At 47.3% G+C, this 18,030-nt stretch overlaps 1 protein-coding gene across 3 annotated transcripts in view; it reads right to left on the bottom strand.

The window, feature by feature from the left end:
- The window catches only part of ACSL5 (acyl-CoA synthetase long chain family member 5), a 45,252-nt gene extending 32,021 nt beyond the window's left edge, over nucleotides 1-13,231 (bottom strand). Inside the window, exons 1-2 of one of the 3 annotated variants that reach the window (XM_082673872.1) lie at nucleotides 13,076-13,228; nucleotides 1,029-1,190 (exon numbers count right to left, since the gene is read on the bottom strand). The gene's annotated coding sequence lies outside the window, so the exon portion shown is untranslated. Of the gene's footprint in view, nucleotides 1-1,028; nucleotides 1,191-10,627; nucleotides 10,864-13,075 lie in introns of those variants that run through there. The other 2 variants (XM_082673871.1, XM_082673873.1) reach the window with 2 other exon arrangements.
- Nucleotides 13,232-18,030: the final 4,799 nt, after the last annotated feature.

Raw genomic sequence — 18,030 nt, 5'->3', positions numbered from 1 at the left:
ATTGCCCCTACTGAATTGATGCTTTAATCGGAACAAGGATTTTTGTTATGTTCACTGCTGTGCTTCCAATGCCTGCACCATGCCTGGCACAGAGTAAACTTTCAATGAGTGGTTGCTGAATAAATGACCAGTTTTCTAGTTCAGAATTATCTGTTCTAAATACTCTCAGTTGACCCACTTCTCCCTTAATAAACTCTCCCACCCCCAAACTCTCCAATCTTAAATTATCGAAAGTCACTCTGGACAATCTTGAGATAGGTACTCCTGATCAATATTTTGGCAGGGTATTAGGTTCGGGATGATGGATGGTGAAAGGATGTATTTCTAACATATATAAAAAACCAGTCAGGATCAGTCTGCTCCTCCAGGCTTGGAAGAATCTGCAGGATGGATCTTATCAAATGAAGTCATCTACAGTGTTAAGTGGGTAAATGGTCCAGCCTAGAAATACATGATTCTGTTGCCCTGGGTTTTTGGAATTCAAAGGACAATAAGACTAATTATCTTTGCTTTTACTCTTGAAGAACGAATTATTTTCTATTCAATAATGAGATATAGATTGCAATTATAAGCTTTAAAAAAATCTGCCTTCTAGAAAGTGGCACACTCATTGGGACTTAATTGGTTTTCTGTTCTCTTGCATGTATGGGCTCATTCTGTGGTGATAGAAAGTTCATTAAAAGGGAGACCACAGTCCCCAAGTTCTTACACGCAGTTAATTAACACATTCTTCCATACTGAATTACTTAACTCTCTCCTAGAGACTATGTCACAAATCTTCTCAACTCATAATGACTCCAAAGGGGCCTGTGTGTTATTAAGGAGGCTGTATATGAAAGTTCTGCTTTCCCGGTTGGGCTTTAAGTTCTAATCCAGCCTCCATTGTTATTTCCCTAAATTTCTGCCACCCCCAATTTAGGAGCCCTCCATATCATTCCTTAACTGCGTAGTTAATATATATAGACAAAGCCCAAAGTAATGGCAACAGGTCAATAGGACATTACAAACCAATAGCCTCATGAGCATACCTGGGAGGATCTGATAACCTTTTCCTTTATATGCAATGAATGTGAACCAGATAAGAGTTCTATTGCAAGATCCTTCACCCAGCTTTCTCAGAGCTCTGGAGCTGAGGAGTTTTCACCTTTCCTTACTCCAGTTTACTCTTCTGTAGCACATGGAGTTTTCTTCTAATAAGAAATAAAACACAACATGATTTGAGACAACAATCCTCTTTCGCAAAACATGGTCAGAGAAAAGGCTGATATGAGGACCTACTGTATAGCACAAGGAACTATACTCAGTATCTTGTAATAACCTATAATGGAAGAGAATGTAAAAAAGGAATATATATATTTATATGTATGTGTAACTGAATCACTTTGCTGTACACCTGAAACTAACACAACATTGTAAATCAACTATATTTCAATACAAAATTTAAAAAATGGAAAAGCATTGGTTCCTAAGGAGGGTAAACCTCAGCTACCCATGTTATCTTAAATGAGTCAGAAAGGGCCAACATTCAGTTATATCTAAGATAAAATTTATTGTCATATTTCCCAATTAAAAAAATTTGCTGAGAAGGGAATCCTAAAATCTCTCTAAAGAAATAAGAGGCAATTAGAAACCATGAGATATTTCAGTTAGGTGGCCAGTTACCAAATCAGTAGCCAGAAAGTCGATAGCTTTCCTATATTTTGTGCAAATAACTAATTCGAAAATAATGGAAAAGGTGCCATTCCCATAGTGTATGAGAATAAATGTGTAGGGGGCTTCCCTGGTGGCGCAGTGGTTGGGAGTCCACCTGCCAATGCAGAGGACACGGGTTTGAGCCCTGGTCTGGGAAGCTCCCACGTGCTGCTGAGCCCACGCACCCAGAGCCCGTGCTCTGCAACGAGAGAAGCCACCGCAATGAGAAGCACTCGCACCGCAAAGAAGAGTGGTCCCCGCTCGCCACAACTAGAGGGAGCCCGCGTGCAGCAACGAAGACCCAACAGAGCCAGAAATAAATAAATTAATTAAATAAATTTATTAAAAAAAAAAAGAATAAATGTGTAAAACCTACATTTAAAAAGTTCACATCCGCGGGACATAAAAAGGCTTGAATAATGGAAAGACATACTTGAAATGGTTAAGGGGTCCAATCTCCCTAAATAAATTTATACATTTAATGCAACCCTAGTAAAGACCAACAGGATTTTCTTGGGAAATTAAAAAGTTAAAGTTCACCCAGGAAAATAAAACTTACAAAATTAGAAAGTTTTTGAAAAGTAACAGGAATTGGGTGGGTAGCAGAGAGGTTACCCAAATGTTACCAAATTTGCTTACTGTGGAGCTATAGAAGTTTTCTATTGGTCATAAATAGACAAATCTATGTGATGAGATAATCCGGAAATACTCCCAGTGGATGCTATTATCATATACTAAACTGCAGTCTAAATCAAGATAGATTTTTTTCACTTACAATCAATGTGTTGAGGCAAGTGACTAGCCATTCAGAGAGAATACCGAAAGTTGATTACTGTCTTACCCCTAAAACAAAAATACATTGGAGATGGATCAAAGACTAAATATAAAACATTGAAAACCATGAGAGTATTTGAGGATAAAAAGTATGAGAGAATTGTTTTTTATAATCTTGGCATGGGGAAGACTCAAGACAGACACAAAACCTAGAACCTATAAAAGGAAAATGTTGGCAACTTTGACTACACAAAACTTTATATTTGCCCTGCAGAACAGATACCAGAGACAAAGTCAAAGATAAACTGGGAAAAATATCAAATATTCCAGATAGGCAAAGAGCTCATTTCCTCAGTAGAAATGAGTAGAAGTCAATGAAAAACAAAATACAACCCAGTAAAACCAAGGGCAGAGGGCATGACCAGAGAGTTCATGGCAAAACAAACAGGTTACTTAAAACCAGGGAGAGGCATTCAACTTCACTTATAGTTTCTTAAAATGCAAATTTAAATGAAATGCCTTTTCCCCATCATTTAGATTAGCGATGATGAAACAGTACAAAATGCACTATCAATCACGAAGACGTAAACTTGGGGCAGCCTCCGTAGGGATGTGCCCATTGCCCGCTACCACAATTTAAAATGTGTTCCCTTTGACCTAATGACTCTACTAGTAATTTATTCCATAGAAAGACATCAGTTCAATAAAAAGTGCATCACTTTAAATGGCTGTTTGAGGCACCCGCTAGGAATATGGACTCTGAGTCATACTGCGCTCAATCCTTGTCTGTGGTCAGCTTTGTGACCTAGGGTAGATAACATCTGTGTGTTTCCTCATCTGTAAAATGGCAATACTAGTATCTCCCTCATAAGGCTGTCACCGTGATTAAAGGAGTTCATGTACCTGTACGGTGCTTAGAACAATGCCTGACACATGGGCTCAGGTATGAGCTATTCTGTTCATCATCATTAATCTATAGGATTGCTGATAATGTCAGAAACCAGGAAAGCCTTCCTTGATAGGAGAGTAACCAGATACATTATAGCACTTACACACAATGGAATTCTTGGCAGGTAGTAAGGAGAATAAAGCAGGTCTGATAAGGAAAGAACTATGTGAAATACTACCAAGTAGAAAGGAAAAAACCGCTTGGACAGTGTAGTGCATGCTTTTGTGTTTCTGAAAGAATAATCCTCATAGGAAAAGGAGAAATTATGAATGGATTGTCCAGAAGTTTTGAGTATTCAGTCATTCAGCCAAAGATATTTAAGGGCTTGACTGTATACCATCGGTATCATTCCAGGTGCTGGGATATAGCAGTGAAACCCTGCTCTTGTGGGGTTGGATTTCATTGGGAGTTTGGCGACAAGCCTGAACAAGAACTAGATTATAGAATACTGTGGAATAAAAACTATATTAGGGAAAGAGGATTGAGTGTACAGCAGGGGGTGAATTTTAATTAGGGAGGTTACAGTAGGTATCATTGGGACAGTAACACTTGAGAGGATGTGTCATTTAATCTGTAATATGTATGCTTTTTTAAAAAAAAGGTAAAATGAACAACTCTGAATTATCCCACTTCTGACTAAGGCAGCTGACTTAGAAAGTTCTACCTTGGTTGGTGGCATTTCATGTGACTACACCTGAGAATACAGCCTCATCCTCATTTCTAGAAGTGCAGCTCTCCCACCACTAAAGCTACATTCCATCAGTAGCCTTTTCCCTGCACCCACATTACCGGCCAGTCTGGATGGCAGCTCTGAGGGTGGAAACGTTTTTCATTCATTCCCCTTAGTGGATAAGAAACCAAAGGTGAAGGTTGAGTCATGGGGCCAAAGGGGACCCGAAAGTGCATCTTTCAACATTCTCAGCAGTTGCTGAGAACAGAGGCTGGTGTAACATCCCAACCTACGAGATAACTTCTCAGCCACTCACCAGCACCTGGGTGCTCAGGCCACCGCCTGGCACTAGCCTTCTCCACCAAGCAGGGCCGGGTTCCCAGGCCTGAGTGGCTCTCCTCCCCTGGGGGCCTGGCACCCAGCATGCTCTGAAGCACACACCCCATGGGATGTCCCCAGGCAGATGGGAAAGGGCCTCCTTGTCACCTCCACGGGGTCATTCACGTGTGGCCAAGCAGGAAGACAGCATTATCAAAGGGAATCCCTGTTAAAACCCCAAGGGTGGCGAAGCAGTCATTTCCACACCCCGGAAAGATTGTGTGAGTGCTTAAATAACTAAAGCAGGAAACAGAGGGACTTCCCTGGCGGAAGACTTCACCTTCCAATGCAGGGGGTGCAGGTTCAATTCCTGGTCAGGGAGCTAAGATCTCACAGGCCTCAGGGCCAAAAAGCAAAACATAAAACAGAAGCAATGTGGTAACAAATTCAAAAAAGTCTTTAGAAATGGTCCACATCAAAAAATCTTTAAAAATAAAAGCCAAAAAAACAGGGAAGAGATACTAATCTCCCACATTTTGTTTTTCCTAGCCCAATTCCTAGGCCACACCCAGCAGTTCCAGTTTGTCAGGCGGCTGGCAGAGAGAAGGTGAGGGCGAGGCTTGGGAAAGTTCCCTGACCCACCAACAAACATAACCGTAAATAAACCCTCAGGGTTTCGATGCTTATCCACTGGTGATATCTTTGCTACCGAATAGCACAGGAAAAGCTGTTGGAGTCGGATCAGCTCTTTCCTTGGGTTTGGGTCTCGGGGGTTCCTGGGGCTCAGCTGACAGCCTGAGTTGTGAGCACTCCCAGGCAGAGGCTATCTTAATGCAGCACTGTGCCCGAGATACGGTGGGGACCCACCGAGTGCCAACAAGTCACCCTCCCCTTTCGCTCACCATTAGCACAAGATCAGAGAAAGGCACCTAGGGAGGGGAGTCTACTGAGGAAACAGGTTGCAAAACTCAATCCCGCGATGACACGATGTGCGCCTACACACAGTGGGGGGTCGGGGGGGTGGGGAGAGCCGCTGAGCCCTCCTCAGAAATGCCACAGCTGGACTTCCTGCTATAGCAAGGGCAGCACTAAGCAACCCGACCCGAGTGAGGTCAAGGTTCACTCATCCTACAAGCATTCGAATATATGAGCACCTACTATGTGCCGGGCAGTGTGTCCAGCATGGGGAAACTACACTCAGAGTTCATAGTCCAGTAGGGGATAAAGCCAATTCCCCAGGCAGGAAACAAATGCTCTGTGGAATGTACCCCAGCTTTGGGAGCATCTGCTCCATACATACTGGAGAAAGGATGTATGTGGCAAGGGATACGTTTACCCTCTGCACTTTAAATTTACGTATAGTTTCCCTTGAATGAGGCAAACCAAGATCTTAGACTCAGCGTATGCCCAGCACCGTGCGGTGTGCAAAGGACCAAACACTTAGAAGGCACAGCTCCTGCCCTCTGGGGACTTATGGGTCCATCGAACACTAAAATCACCTATACAAGGATTCAGCGTGCAAGATGAGCTAATGAATGTGAATAAGGGAGAGGCCAGTGTAGACTGGAGTAGGTGGAGGTGGTCTAAGGGGCACGAGACCCTCAAGGACGTGTGGTCCTTGATCCCCTGGCTGTATCGACAATAGTCTTATGTCCAGGGTCAATCAAGGATGACCATCCCACCAAGCCAATGGCTGGTAAGACCCCAACTATGATTCCAGCCAGGGTCACTGTCACCAAACTACCTTTCTCCATTGTTGTCTGTGTCTCTCCATCTACTTTTCCATGGAGAGAGCAGTCATCATATTAGGTTGGATAAACCTAAGTAGAAGAGAGGAAGAGGAATACCCGACTGTGGGGTGAGAGGTGCAGCACGGTTAGAGGCACCAAAGTGGGACAAGCGTGAAGGGAAATGGTGAAAGGACATGTCTGATGGAGATAGAGGACCAATTTTAGTTGAAAGGGAAAAAAGACAAAGCTTCCAAAGGGCTGAGTAAGACAGTGTCTGGGGCCTGGTATAGACACTACACAGCTGGTGTTTGGTTCACAAACACCAGAGAGCCTTGGGGTGCCAGGCCTTGGTGGGGTGGGATTTATCAGGAAAGCCTTCATTAAGTCAAATGCCAAAATCCTCTTAACTCAGTCCATGAAGATCACACAGGATAGTTGCTGAGCCACTCATAGGCTGGTGACAGGCAGTGACAAGTCCCACTGGATCTTAGATCAACTTAGTCAACCTTGATGTACTACTGTGCTTCCAACAAGTCAGAGTCCAGCAGCTCTACCCTGAGGAAGTCCTTGTCTCAGTAAACATTCCCAAAGGCCTTCCAAGCCTATTGCTGACCAAGTGAATCATGAGAGTGCTGAGGTCAGGAGAACCAGTACAATCCGCTGGAGTTGATAAGAGCCTGTATAAAGATAGGCTGGACAAAGTGCTAGTGCCCCATCACCCAGGCCAGGATAAAGACAGGCTGACGCAGGAGGCTGTGAAAGAGGTCTCTGCAGAATCAGCCCACTCACTACCTGGTCGGGCAAGTCAGGGGTCACCAGATTCAGTGTGTAAACAAGAAACTTTATTCCCAATAGTCTCATTTCCAGTGGCAAACGTTTAAGGCCATTGCCTTTCCAGGTACCAGAGCAACAGAACTACCACTTACCAGATATGTGGCCCTGGGACAGTTACTTAATGTCACTGAGCATCAGCTTCCCTCCACTGCACACCAGAAGGGGTAGGTAATTATCTCTACTTAAAAGGGATACTATGGGTAGACTTTCCAGTATGCTGTCCAGCACACAGGAAGCCCTCAGTGAGGATGAGCTCTCTTTTTCCCTCTTCCACTTAAGTCAGTTTCTAACTCCTTGTCAATATCAGGTGTTCTGTTTCGAGATGTCCCCAAAGAGAAGAGATGGTCATGATCTTTGTAGTATAACTGCCCTTCGACTTACATACAAAGGTCTTAACAACTCCTCATTTCTATTTAAACAGAGGATTTCTAGCTGGGGATCACATGGTCCACCTCTAAGCTCTGACCGTGCCATCTCCCTCAGCCCTACCTCACCCCTGCATCCTCCCACAAGCCACTCACAACCTCACAACTCTTAGAGTAGAGGGACCCATGGAGACCCAGAGATCTACAACAAGCTTCCCCACAGAGGGTTGGTACCATGGCCTCACCACAGCAGTACAAGGGCTGCCTGACCTTCCAAACTCCAAAACTCATATTTATTCTAATGACATGAATTAAGAGCCTGAAAATACCAGGCTCTGTGCTAGGGGAAGAACGAGAGAGTACATTTCTGATCTCATGGTGCACGGTCACATGGGGGAGAAAGAGACCGGGATGTGTTTAGAGCAGAGTGCGGCGAGAGCAGCGACGGCTGACCTCAGCGCTGCTGGGGACATGTCACCCCCGTAGGGTGCCTCCGGACACGAGTCACCTGAGGTCACACTCCAAATGAGGGTCAGTTCATCTGCTGGCCAGGCATATGAGACAGACAGAAACAGAAACCTCCTTCCTGATTTCTAAAAATATCTCCAAGTCCTGGTTTAGGAATTCACCGGCCTAGAGGTGGGAGGGTTTTTTTTTTTTTTCTGAGGTGCAATTCACGTAACATAAAATGAACCACTTTAAAGTGAACAATTCAGCGGCATTTGGTACATTCACAATGTTGTGCAACCACCACCTCTATCTAGTTTCAAAACACTTTCATCATCCCCAAAGGAAATCCTGTACCCATTAAGCAGTTACTCCCCATTCCTCTTTCCTCCCAATCCCTGGCAACCAAGGATGCATCTGCTTTCCATTTCTATGGATTTGAAAGTGGGAGGATTTGCAAGAAAAAAGTTTCTCCCAGTTTCTAATTCTCTGGTCCATGCACTAAACTAGACTCATCAGAAATGGAGGCAGAGTTTGCCGTCAGAACTAAATGAGCCAGAGTTCAAATGCCAGCTGCAATCTCTTCATACTGTGTCCAGTTTATTTCTAAGTCTTGGTTCCCCTGTCTACAAAAAAACATACCTACCTCATAGGACTGCTTTGAAGATCAAAAGATAAAAGCCCCATAAATGAGTAAGCACAGGGGCTTCACTGGAGGTGCAGTGGTTAAGAATCCACCCGCCAATGCAGGGGACATAGGTTGGGGCCCTGGCCCGGGAAAGTCCCACATGCCACGGAGCAACTAAGCCCGTGCGCCACAACTACTGAGCCTGGGCTCTAGAGCCCACGAGCCACAACTACTGAGCCCACGTGCCACAACTACTGAAGCCCACGCTCCGCAAGAGAAGCCATTGCAATGAGAAGCCCGTGCACCACGACAAAGAGTAGCCCCTGCTCGCTGCAACTAGAGAAAGCCCACACACAACGAGGGCCCAATGCAGCCAAAAATAAATTAATTAAATAAATAAATTAAAACAAAACGAACAGTAAGCACAGCGCTGCCCCACACTAAATATTCAAAGAATGGTAGCTGTAATATTTACATTCTAGAAAAATGTCAACCTGAAAAGTCTCTAATAAATATGTGAAGTCAATATCTGCCCGGGTCACCATACATAAGGATCTTTTTAAAAATGAAAATTTCTAGGAAATCCAGAGAGAGGTTAATTCTACACAGGAGTGGATGGAACACGGTTTTTAACATCACACCAACTGCAGCTTCTCTTCCAGTTGACAGCTGGCTGCTTTGCGATCTTGGGAAGGTGGCTTCACCTCTCTTAACCACCCATCTCCTAATACTGTCTTAATGAAACGGCAAAGTACCCACTTTGAGCTGGTGCGTAACTGGCTTCCTCTTCCCCCTCCCCCATAGTTTCCTTCCTTTCTCCTTTCTGGACCCACAGCCTCCCTGTAGCATCTGTGGGTTTAGGGCCTAGGCACTCAATGATACACTGATATTATTTTAGGTGTCATTGCCCCCAGAGAGTTAGACTAAAAGTTGGGAGAAAAGACTATTTCAGGTCAGGACCTCAACAAATGCTCGGCTGAAGCATCCTGTTTGGTCTGGATAATGTTTGAAAAAAACCCATCAAGTTGGAGTATGTTTATCTGGGAGCACCTGCCTTGCATTTTGCCTCTCACCTGCATCTTGTTACATATCACCTACTTTACTTAGCTCTATTGCCTGCCTCTTCTATAAGTATTTGTGACTCCTGTTTTATTTCAGTTTTTGTTCCTTTTATTGTGCCAAGCGTACAAGTGATGCCTACAAGATTTTATACCAAGTCTCTTCCAAGATTATTCTATGTTCACCTCAAATACTTGTCCATTGGAGGGGACAACCATAAAGTAACTCTCACGCTGGAATACAGAGGGAGGGATCACCAAAACCAATTATTCCTTTTTTTTTTAACTGAACCAATCTTTTATTTTTAAATTAAATTAAATTTAATTTAATTTAATTCTATTATTTTTTAAGACTGCCTCTGTTAGAGAATACCAATTACCTACAAACTGGAGCTACAGATCCAATCCTACTTTTCAAATCACCAACAAGATGGATACCCACAGAAGGTAGTAAGCCCCAACTATGGAGTCCCTTTCCAACACTCACTCCTTGAAGGTCAAGTTCATCTTAGATTCAACTTGTGGCCCTACTCCTTAAAACAGATCCAACTTCATCCAGAAACCATTCCATTAGTCATGCATCGGGCAGCTCTTCCCCTCAGAAGGACTGAAAATCCATCAGGAAAATTGAGGACAACACCCAGTGCAGCACAGGCGAGCTATAGGCAGAGGCTCAGGCCCACAAAATGGGGTCCGGGTTGTGGTTCCCCTTCCCCAAGAGAGGCAGGAGAAAGGACTCCTCCACAATCTGCCTTCTCCTCCACCCTCCTGATGGGGAGGGTTTTTTTTTTTGTGTGTGTGGTACGCGGGCCTTTCACTGTTGTGGCCTCTCCCGTTGCGGAACACAGGCTCTGGACACGCAGGCTCAGCGGCCATGGCTCACGGGCCCAGCAGCTCCGCGGCATGTGGGATCTTCCCGGACCGGGGCACGAACCCGCGTCCCCTGCATCGGCAGGTGGACTCTCAACCACTGTGCCACCAGGGAAGCCCGAGGAGGGTTTAAAGAAGTCCCTTAGAGACCAGGGAGAAAGTGAGCACTGACACGTGCCTGTGACACAGCAAGAGGCAGATTCGCCAGAGCTGGGGGTCAGGATGCCACCGGGGCTTCTGCCGCATGCCCACGAGACCCCTCACTAAATGCCCCCTCCAGCTGCCCCCTTACCCTGCGAGGGGGCCGCATCTCTTGGTGCTTCCAGTGAATGGGGCCTCCTGGCTCTGAGTTCCTCGTGGCACGAGTCCCTGGCCTCTCCCCTCACCCCCGGTTCCTCCAGGGTCACAGGGGCTTCAGAGCATCTCTGCAGGCTGAGGGTCCCCGGTTCTGAGCCGTCTGAGCCGTCAGGCCCCTGTCCGAGCTGCCCCGTGTCAGGAGTCAGGCCATGGCCGGCTTCTAACGTGCTCGGGGACTTCACTTCCTGGTTTTTCTTTCACAACTGAAAGTGGAAGCGTTCTGACCAGGAGGAGAAAAGCCGCTAAAGCCCTCCTGGCTCGGTTTCAAAGCCTTTACCATCAGTCCCTAAGGGCTGACACAGAAGACAGCCTGCATCCACGCAGCTCACGCTCTCCCTATTGGTCTGACTACCGCTAAACCAAGACCAAAAACCAGACGGAGATGACTGAGGTGCCCCTTGCAGACCACCAGTGTCAGAGAGGTGAGACCCCCGCCCAGGGTTCCCAGGACAGGGAGGTCCAGCCACAGGGCACCGTGGCCCTCGCAGCCTTCCCAAGACTGTGGGGACACCTGGAGGCCAGCCTGGCCTGGCCAGCATTGCCGGCCAGCCGTGCACTGTGTCACCCACTCTCCAGTCCCCAGTGAGCCTGCCTCAGTCCCCGAAGCAGTGCTGATAAAGCCAAGAAAACAAGCACGTCAGGAACGACAGGGACAGCCACGGAGATCTGTTCCTTTCCTCTGACACATCCTTTTTGTACCTCAAATTTGCTGCCTCCCTCACCTCCCAGATTACAACTGGGAAATTTTAAAATCAGGAATCCACAAGCACACACGCCGTTAGCTGTCAGATTGATCCTGCACCTTGGAGCCTCTGGAAAACTCCACTGTATATTCGTGAGACAATGACAGTGGCAAAGACAAATTACTTCTTGGTATTATTACAAAAATTGCTTTGAATGTGCAGACGCCCTGAAAGAGTCTTGGGGATTGGTCTACAGGGCCTCAGGACCTGCAGTAGTCTCATTGGATTCACCTACGGCTGTGGACACAGAAGGGCATGGGGGCTTCCATTCTCAGATTTGAAGGCAGAAAGAACAAGTTCTCCTGCCCCTTCCTGCCCCCACCCCTCCCCACCACCTCTCAGACACCCCAGAATTAAGCAGCACTTTCCCCAGCCTTGGTTCCTTTAAGAAGGATCAAGGTAATTCCAGCACGAGCTCAGTTCTTTACTAGAGTTAGATTGGGATTCCTTCTCTACACAGAGGAGGGCCTAAAAGCCTCCAACCATAAAAACCAAAGTGAGCTGTGTCCCAATCTCAGGGAACATAAGCGCTGGTCCCTTGGCCTCACGGGAGCCCACTTTAGACATGGGAGAACGATGAAGTATGGGAAGATGAGGGTGCCCCCTCTGCCTTTCCGTCTTCAGGTTCATCTCATGGCTGGAGGAACACTTGGCTTTGCTTAGTTTCCAAGCTCACCTCCCACAGGGGCAGCTCCCTTCAGCGACGAGCAGAGGATGGCAGGGTGGGTGTCAAGTCTCAGCCATTATAATGCTACTGGGCTCTTCCCTGGGTGCTGTCTTCTTTTACCAACCCGACAAAGAGCTTAGGGCCAGGAGAAGATGGTTTCCTCCTGGATCAAATGCTCAAGTACAGAAGAGTCTGGGTCATTCTAAAGCTCTAGCATCTAGGGGTGCATTCCTGTTCAATCCTACATGCATGAGGGACACCCCCAAGATCTGAGGGAATGATGGAAGGTTTTCACAGCCCCCAAGAATTCTGCGTCATGCAGCAGGCTGTAGTGACATTCTGACCAGGACTCAAATTCCTGCCCCACCTCCTCTTAGCTATGCAGCCCAGGCTGCTCTGTTTAACATCCCAGAGGCACATTATTCATCTGTTATATGAGAACTACACCACCTATCTTTCAGGAGGTAACGAGCCAATGAGGTCATGCACATCACATATCTTGTACAGACACCAGCATGGGATAGAAAGTCTGTTAAGAATTCCCTTCCCTGCTCCCTTCCAAATGGGAAGGGCTGTCAGCAGCAGCTGATGGATGGCCTTTCTAATCATATTGATACAGACATTTCTAAATGGAAGATGAAGGAGACCCACATCCTGGCTTTGGCTATAACCTTTAAAGCTTTTAAGTCTGTTTTATTTGCATTTAGTGAAATTAACAACTCTCTCTTCCAAGTCCATCTCCTGCCAACATTCAGAGCCCCTTCCATGTCTCCACCCCCTTTTCAATTGATTTTTTCTTTGCTTCCCACTCAAGTCAGCTGAGATTACTATTCAACCAAATGTTATTTCATGTTGTGAAAGAGCCTTGGGCTGAGAATAGACACACGGCCCACTGTCTTCTCCCCAACCAACCCTACCTCTGCTCTCCCATAAACATATAAGCTATGGAGCAGGTAGCATTATTGCAGCTTACCTTGTAAGAATACTCTCACTTCCGGGGTCCAGGAGACGCGGCCCTCACAGCTGGCTGTACTCGTTCAGCACCACATTCAGCCTCCTGAGTCCGGACGTTTCCTTTAGTGATGATGCCTTTCCTCAGCGCCCGAGTCGGGACCACACCTGAAGCCAATGAGAGTGGCTAACCAGCTCTCCTGGAACCTTTGAACCTGTTGCAATAGAAGTTCAAAGGTAGAAGTTACCTGTTCAAACACTTGTGGTAACCTCCGACAGTGAGAAGTGTAGGATTTGGCAAAAGTTTAAAACAGGAGACTGTTATGCAATGGGCTTTAGAGGAAGAAAAAAGAGAGAGTGAGAGAGAGAGTAGTCAGCTCAGAAAGCTAACGTTTAACAAGCAAAACATTGTATAAAGCCCATACCTCAGGGAAACCGGAGGGGTTAGACAGGGCTTTGCACCTGCTTTTTGGGCAGAATCCTTGAGATTGTGACAGGAAGAGGAAAAAAGTGCTCCTTGGGTTTAGCGGGGAGAGAAAAATGAGACACCACTCTAACTGCCTCTAGCTTTAAGATTCAGATAAGCAGAGGCCTGCATTTTAGAGACGAGCCTTCTTCTAGAAGGGGCCAGTGACCCCTACAGAATCACAATGTCTCCAAGACAATCAAATAAGGCAAATCACTCTAGAATCTAGACAGAAGGACAGCCATAGCCGGGTGGGATTTAGAATGCAGAATCATGGATACAGCCTACACCACCCACGGCTCAGCGAGCTCTGGAAGAAGCAGGGTTGCTGTTGCCTCACGGTCCAGCCTATCCTCCTCTGTCTTTCCATTTTAAAGTCACTCGTCACCATTCTCGAGTCCAAAATCTTTAAGACTGCAAGGCGTCATCACCAAACAAAAACGCTGGCTGGAGATGCAAGCGGCTCTGGAGAGCCTTTGTGATCTCTATTTTATAGGCGAGGCCAATGAGGCCTTTTCAGGTGAAAGAAATCACTCAGAATCATGCAGTCAGTTCGTAGTCAAGGTAAGGCCTGACTCAGGCCCACAGACAACCACCGCAGTGCCTTTGCCCCCATATGGGGCTGCTTTGCTGCTCAGTGTTCATTTCACCGCTAGCAGACCTCAAATACTTGAACGTGTTCCGAGTATCAGGCCTGCAGAAATTCATGGAAATGCTGCATTAGGTTTCTCTCACTGTATTTGGTCGGGCGGCTAATATCAAAATCAGAAACCGATACCACTTCCTGCCGACTCTGTACGGAGGAGTGGCTGCCTCACCGACAGAGAGGTCTTCTTTGGCCAGATTCTTATCCAGGTCGTAGGCGCATTGACTCTGTAAGCTCACTTCTTGCCATGGAGCCCTAGTCCTACCGTAGGACCAGAAAGAAAAGGCTTCTAAGAGGTGGCTAAAGAAGACACAGTTCAATGGGAACTGGGGGCTGAGGTCCCACTCGATCGGATTAATGCCAGCTTGTGTTAAGTAGCAACCCACTGAACACCTGCTGACGCCACACTAGCCAGAGAGCAAGATACTCCAAGCCAGTCGTTCCCAAACTCCAGTGAGCATGACAGTCTCCTGGAGAGCTTGTTATACTGATTGCTGGGCCCATGCTGTAGTTTCTGATTCAGTGGGCCTGGGTCAGGGCCTGAGAGTCTGCATTTCTCGCAATTCCAGTTGATGTGGAGGCTGCTGGTTTGGGGACCCTCTTGGACCCCCACTGCTCCAAGCAGCCACCCCGCCTTCCACGGGCTCAACTACTGAACTGTTCAAAGGAACTCTGCATGGGGTCGTTTTGGCTCTGGTGATCCTGCCGTTGGGAGGACAACTTAACACAGATTGGAACTCATGGTATGTTCTAGAAGAGAGGTGTTGCTCAAGTCCAGCAAGAGGGCCAAGACCCAGGGAGGGTGCTTCGACAACAGCAGGAGTTATCGCCACTCACTCTTCTGCTTTAGGTAAGTGTAAGTCAGTGCTGACAGCATCCCAGCTGGACGACCCATGTGGGTATGAGTGCGGGTGTGGAGGGGGCATCACCTGATCTAATAACCTTCACTTTATTCTCAAGGGCACCTGAGACCCCAAAAGGTGCAGCAGCCGGCGAGGGTGAGGCATCAACTTAGTAGGAGGGGGAAGCCCAGAACCCAGGCCTCCATTGTCCTAGCAGGCCACACTGTCTCCTGATCAGCCATGGTTTCCTATAACATCTCCCTTCAAAAAAAACACGTTTGGGCTTCCCTGGTGGCGCGGTGGTTGGGAGTCCGCCTGCCGATGCAGGGGACGCGGGTTCGTGCCCCGGTCCGGGAGGATCCCACGTGCCGCGGAGCGGCTGGGCCCGTGAGCCATGGCCGCTGAGCCTGCGCGTCCGGAGCCTGTGCTCCCCAACGGGAGAGGCCACAACAGTGAGAGGCCCGCATACCGCAAAAAAAAAAAAAAAAAAAAAAAAAACACTTTTGATAAGGCTTTGCAACACCCTCTGCTTCTCCCTCCCTTCCCACAGCCATATGCATTGAGAAATCAATAAAAAGCAAATTCCTTTCCGGTCCAGGCATCCCATGTCCTCTAAAAAGTGCAAACCTTCATTATTTTATGTCATTCACAGGTGAGGTGCCTGAGGTGAGGAGTCTGACCCAATAGCTGCAGTTCTGACACACATACTCTCTGCCCCGGTCGGGAGGTGGGGGGAGGTATTGGGGGGGAGCAGTATACACTCCTTCACTCCTTCCCCTTTCGTAGGGACAAGCGAACCACACATCTCATTTACAACAGTTCGAGAAGACCAGAAGCCAACATTCCAGAGTTTTGTAACACAGCCCGGAAACAGCCAAGATACCTCTCACCATAGGGTGGCAGCTCTTTGGAAGCAGAAACCAGGTTTCCCCTATTTCTGAAAGCAGGGAAAGCCAGACCTTCTCAGTAGGCCAACTTTACATAGCACCACTGTGTATTTGTACAGCTCCTCCCAACTTATAAAACACCTCCACACTAACGCTTAACAAACCTGCGAGGTGTAAGTGGGGACAACACCTTCAGCACCTTCAGCGGCTGCCGGAGCCAGGCTCTGTGACAAGGACTTCGTTTGGCCCTCACAGTAAATCTTCCAGGTAGTTATGATTTGTATGGGTGCAAAGATGGAGGCTCAGAGCAGGTACGTTACTTTCCTAAGAAGACGATGATGATGGTGAGGCCAAGCATTAAAAAAAAATAATTTCAGGCTATTTTGCAAAGCCAGGTGATTTGCAGCTTGTTCCTGAAAAGGAGACCTTTATTCGGGAGCAGAATTGGTGGCAAGGCAGATTTTAGAGAAGGTTGGGAGGTGTGAATCAGTCAGGGAACCAAATATTATTTAAAGGTCTTTGGGGTGTTTCCAGATTCCAGACATCACTGAACCTTCATGAAGTCCCTCTAGAGGAAAGTGGAATTTCTCCTTTCAGTAAAACCTCTGCCCTCAGAATCCAGGTGATTCATCTTGTACCTCCGGCTCGTCTGCTGTAGCAGACTTCACAGGATTCAGACTGTGGACTAGCTACTCAACAACGCTCACTGTCGGCATTCCGAGGGAGGGCAGAGAAGGAAGCTGGAGACGAGAAGGGGCGGCACAAGGTGTGTGGAGTAGCTGGGACGGGTGGTGTCCGCTGGACACTTATTTAGGAAGGATCTGAGGCTGTTCTGACAGCTAATCCAAGTCTTTAGAAGTCAGGCGACATGACCCAAGAAGAAAGAGAAGCAGAGTCCTAGAGCTGTAGGTTGAATCTATTCATGTTGACTCAGTAGTGATGAATCAGAATGCCATGTCCTTCCCCAGAGTCAGCTGTACAGCAGGGCAGAGGGTGTGATGGCGCAAAGTGGGCAAAATGGGAGCTGTGATGGACTGACCTTTAGCTTCCCACATGGCAGAGCTGACTTTGAAGTTTAGCCTTTCACTGAGATGTGAAAAGAAAAGGGCAAAGTTCCCTAAACTCTTAACAAGATGCCCTAACCGACCATTCCATACCCACCCTTTCCTTGGTTATCTGATGTTTCAAAAGGCTAATGGCGCTCAAAGTACACCTTACCGAGGAGCAATCTTAGGTTCCCAGGTCAGCTCCACTCTGAAGGCCTTCGAGATGATCGTGAATATTGTCGAGCACTTCCCATGTGGCCCCACTGCGCTGAGTTCTCTGCAATACCCCATTTAACCTCAGAGCAGCCCTATGAAGAAGTTATTGTCATTTTGCAGAAGAGGAAAGGCTGAGAGAGGTCAAGTTTACTTGCCCAAGCCACGTGGCTAACAGTTGGCAGCGTCTTTTTTGAGCTCAGGTCATCCTGAGTCCAGAGCCCAAGTACATGTCTATGATTAAGGATGACTCATCCCATGAACCACATGCGATATATAAACCCCGTGTGTTTATATATTTCCCTTGGGAACTCTGATTGGTATCTCAAAGAGAATTAAGAGCCATTGCCCTGGAGGAAGGAGAGCCCAGTGCCAGCCACGGGAACCTGATGCCCAGGGTGGGACAACAGCTCCCTTTCCCCTCCTCAGAAGGGCTTCCCACCTGCCTGGACATCCTTCCTGATGCTGAGAGGCTTGCTTCCCGCAGTCGAAGGCGGGCTGTGGGGGGGGGGGGGCAGTGTACCGCATCTTTCAGCTGTGCGATCCCCAGCTCTTTCTGCTTTGTTGTCTGCTGTGCTGGGAGCAGCCACCGTGCTATTCTAGGCCCCCGTGTTAGCCACACGGCAGAAGCTGGCCCCACAGCTCAGTGTCTGCAGCAGCTTGTTTTGCTCAACTCGGGCCGCTGACAGTAACAGCCTGGGCACCTGAGCTCTTGAGGCCACTTGCTCATTCTTTGTGGGAAGGAAGTGTTACTTAAGCATGAGCACTTGATTGACAAGAATGGTGTTTGCACAGATTGCAATAAACAGCTTCCCTCAACCCCAGATACTCCCCCTGTGCCTCCCCTCCCCCAGATAACACTCATAGAGCAGATTGC

The sequence above is a fragment of the Grampus griseus genome (assembly GCF_964374135.1).
Source record: "Grampus griseus genome assembly, chromosome: 16".
NCBI lineage: Eukaryota > Metazoa > Chordata > Mammalia > Artiodactyla > Delphinidae > Grampus > Grampus griseus.
Note: the sequence above shows the minus strand (reverse complement) of the source record. Positions and strands in the feature narration are given on the sequence as shown.